We start from the raw sequence: 4212 nt of genomic DNA, 5'->3' as shown, positions 1-4212 counted from the left end.
GGTGGACACGCTGGGGCTTACATACATGGCGAGTTGAATGCCACCCGAATTGCATAACAGCAGGGCAGAAGCCATTATACAGGGGTATTTTCATATTTCGCGCCTTTAAAGTGTTATCCGGATTGGCCATTCCGTCAAGTCCGCGCATCTTCGGATCAAGTTTATGATAGTTTCCTTGGTTGCGTTCGAAACTTCAAACGGATACAAGTGTCAAAACAATATAGGTTATGTTATATATTAATTACAAATATTAAAATTGTTTAATTAATAATGAAGTGAGATATGTGAACTGAGATGTAAACGTAATTTGTTTTCTTTGATAATACCATTATAGAATAGCTGCTCAGTGACAAATAGTATAAAATAGTAATAATATTCTGCGCTTCCAGTGGGCGAAGAGTGAATGGTGTTTAACGCTTATTTTTACTGCATAAAAAAAGGTATGTTATGAATAGACAGGATATGTTTTAAATAAAGTGAATGAAATATTACATGCGTAAACTTTAAATTGACATTGCCTATATTTACTGACAGCGACTAGGGCAAACAGGTGAATCTGAACATAACCGCTTGAGGTTTTGAACGCAACCATGGAAACTATCAAAAACTTAATCCGAAGATGCACGGACTTGGCCGAATGGCCGATCCGAATGCAACTTTAAAGGCGCGAAATATGAAAATACCCCTGTAAAATGACTTCTTCCCTGCTATTGTGCAATTCGGTTAGCATTCAACTTGCCATGTATGTACGCCCCAGCGTGTTCACCCTGTATATTCCTTCAAAATTGTTGAATTCCACATTACAGTTTAAAATTAATTATTAAACTAAGCATTGGTTTTAATGATTTTTTCAACTATAAAATGTTATTATAATAAATTAAATTTTTTAATTTATTATCTTCAGTTTTTAGAACAATAATACTTTATAATATTAATATGAATAATTATACCTAATTATTTTAATATATATATTTAAATTTCAAATTATTATTATTATGTTTTCTTAACAGATTAGGAGTTTATATAAGAATAATTCGGCTTCCGTTTCCGGTACCGGTCGCGAAAGAACTCTTTTTGTCAAGTGGTGTATTTTTGGCTTTGGTGGAGGAAATAAGGGTGAGTGGATTCAGAAAAGGCAGAAAGTGCGGAGGTTGAGTGTAAAGGAAGAAGGGTGAGTGAAGGCAAAGGTGTGAAGGGTGAAAGTGAGTGGTTTGAAGTGCAAGTTTGGAGCGTGTGAAGTTTTTGAAGTTAGGAGTGAAAAAATAGTTGCTTGGTCAGGGGGGCAAGAGGTAGGAAATAAAGGCGGGAAACGTCACAGAGCTTTGGGCAAGGTAGGATGCCGACGACACGAAGTCCACAAACTGGCGCCAGAGGGCAACAGTTACTGGACGATCGCACAGAGCAGAAAACCGTAGTGGCTGCAACAGCTGACGTTGCTGAAAGCATTGAAAGTGGGGGGAAGGGTGACGTTGATCGCAGTGACAGCAACGGTGATGAAAGTGCCGAGAAGTCGACCCGGGAGGGGAGGGTAGCGGATTCAGGTACGGGCAAGCAACGGGGAAGGCCCTCAAATTTACAGAGCCTTAACAAGCTAGGCAACGCGGATTCGAACAGAAGTCTGGACGAATGGCAAAAAAAGGCAAGCGCGACTAGCAGTGAAGGGGAGGAAAAAAGGAAAAGAGTGGCTGGGGAAGATGAGGTAGAAAGGGACCAGGAGAACAAGAGAGTGAGAATTAAAAGGAAAACACGAGAGAGAGGGGGGGGGATGGGGGAATGTTTGAAAAATTGGAAGCTCTCATTAAAGGCTTTAGAGAGGAAACAAGAAAGAGATTGGATGAAATGAATAGGGATATGATTAGGCAGGGAACCGATGTAAGGGGGAAGTGAAAAAGGGCAGAGAAAATTGGGAAGAATGGGATAAACGTTGGAAGGAGGAGAAAGACAAGGTTTGGGGTAAGCTAGGGAGCATTGAGAATAGAAAGAGAGAGGTTGACGAACAGAGATCTAAAGAAATAAAGCAGTTGGAAGAGCGGATAATCAGTCTAGAAATTAGGAATGAGCATATGGGGGAAAAAACAGAAAATGAGGAAATAGTTCAAGGGAATGAAAAGAACGTCCGAAGTGAGAATGAAATATTGAAGAAAAGACTCAGTGAGATCGAAAGAAGATTAGAAGGGGAATAAAGGGCAAAGAGGAAAAGTAACATAGTAGTCAAGAGATTAAAAGCGGAGAGTGAAACAGGAGAAGTGGAAATAACAAATCTTTTTCGAGATATTAGAGTGCAGGTAAGGGTAGAAGGAGTCAAGAGAATAGGAGGCTCAAAAGAAGGAAAAGAAGGAATGTTTCTAGTCAAAGTGGGGTGTGAGGAAGAGAAAAAGAAAATTATGGAGAGAAAAAAATTATTGAGAGGAAGAAGGGAAAGAATTGCAGAAGATCTGACATGGAGGGAGAGGAAAAGGAAATGGCAAACAGAGCAGAGGGCTTGGGTAGAGAGGAAAAAGGGCCATATGGTATGGATAGGGAGAGACAGGTTATAGATAAATGGGGAGGAATGGTGCTGGGATGAAGAATTAGAAGAATTAAGGAAAAAAGGAAAAAGTCTTGAGAAAGGTAGGGGGAAGGGAGACGAAAAAGAGGCTAGAAATAAATCAGAGGGGTTTCCAAGCGGCAAAGGGGAAACAAAGTAAAGAGGAAAGAAGAGGGAGGGGAAGAGAGAAACGTGAAAATAGCTTTCTGGAATGTGGCAGGTTTGAAGAACAAGAACAAAGGGTTCTGGGAGGAGTTAGAAAAGTGGGATGTGATTATGATGAGTGAAACTTTGGCAGATGAGAAGGACTGGAAGGGAATAAAAAAGATTTTACCGAAACGTTATGTGTGGACAATGCGAGAAGCAAGAAAGGAACACGTTAAAGGGAGAGGGATGGGCGGCATGGTGTCAGGGGTGAAAAAAGAATTAGCAGTAAAAGGGAGAAAAGATGGGAACATGGAGGAAAAGGATGGAACAATGATAAGAAAAATTATAATTGGAAAAGTAAAAATAGCAGTGGTGTGTGTATACAGGAGAAGAGGGTAAGAGGAAGGCTGGAGAGTAATAAGGAGGTGGATAAAGGAAAAGAAGGAAGAATTGGTTTTAATAGGGGGGGACTTAAATGCATGGACTGGCGAACAAGGGTGAGGGTTATGGGATGAAGAAAAGTAAGCTTTTATAAGGAACTCCAAACATAGAGAGACGGACAGGGAGGGGAGAAAGTTACTAGACATGATAGGAGAAACAGGATGGTTTATATGCAATGGCAATATGAAAGGAGATGAGGAAGGGGAGATCACATTCATAGGAAAGGGAGCAACAGTAATAGACTACATCCTGGCTGAAGAAAGAATGCGGCATATGATAGGGAGTATGAAGGTAGGCAATGAGATAGGGTCCAAGCACTTCCCGGTCATAGTTACACTAAGAAGAGGCATCAGTAAGCGCGGCAGAGGGAGAAAGGAAAAAGGGTGCGAACAAAACACAAAAATGGGAATCTGGGGGGTAGATAAATTAAACGAGTTGAAACAAAAGATGGAAAAGGAGAAGGTTAGGTATGAAAAAGAGGAGGGAATAGACTCGTTAGTTGAAAGGTTGAAGGGGTCCATTGAAAAGGTAAAGGATGAGCTGGGTACTAATGAAGAAAGAGTAGGGGGAAGAGAGGCTGGTGGGACGAGGAATGCTGGGAGAGTAAAGAGAGAATAAAAGAGTGTGTGAGCAAATGGAGAAGAGGGGAAATGGAGAAGGAAGAGCATAACAGGAGGAAAAAAGAACATGAGAAGATGCTGGAAATAAAAAGACAGAGGGGAAAGGAAGAATGTAAAGCAGAGGTAGAAAAAGCCATCAAAGAAGGTAGGGTGTGGGATGTGATAAATAGGGATAGAGAGGAAAGGAAGGGCGTTAACGTAGAAATAGAAATGGAGTAATGGAAGGATTATTTTAAGGGTCTATTAGGGGGAGAGCAAAATAAGATCAAAGGGGAAAAGTGTAGGATAGTCCGAGAAGAAATGGAGGAAGGGAACGAGATAACAAGAAAAGAAGTGGATGAAGCAATAAATAGGTTAAAAAGAAACAATGCGACAGGAGAAGATGGGATGGAGAACGAAGCGATGAAGTTTGGAGAAGGGATTAGGGATGGGATGTGGAAGATCTGCAACAAGGTATGGAAAGGGGAAGGTTGGCCG

The sequence above is a fragment of the Belonocnema kinseyi genome, chromosome 7, assembly GCF_010883055.1.
Source record: "Belonocnema kinseyi isolate 2016_QV_RU_SX_M_011 chromosome 7, B_treatae_v1, whole genome shotgun sequence".
Classification (NCBI taxonomy): Eukaryota; Metazoa; Arthropoda; class Insecta; order Hymenoptera; family Cynipidae; genus Belonocnema; species Belonocnema kinseyi.
The sequence above is the reverse complement of the archived record's forward strand: the minus strand, read 5'-3'. Positions refer to the sequence as shown.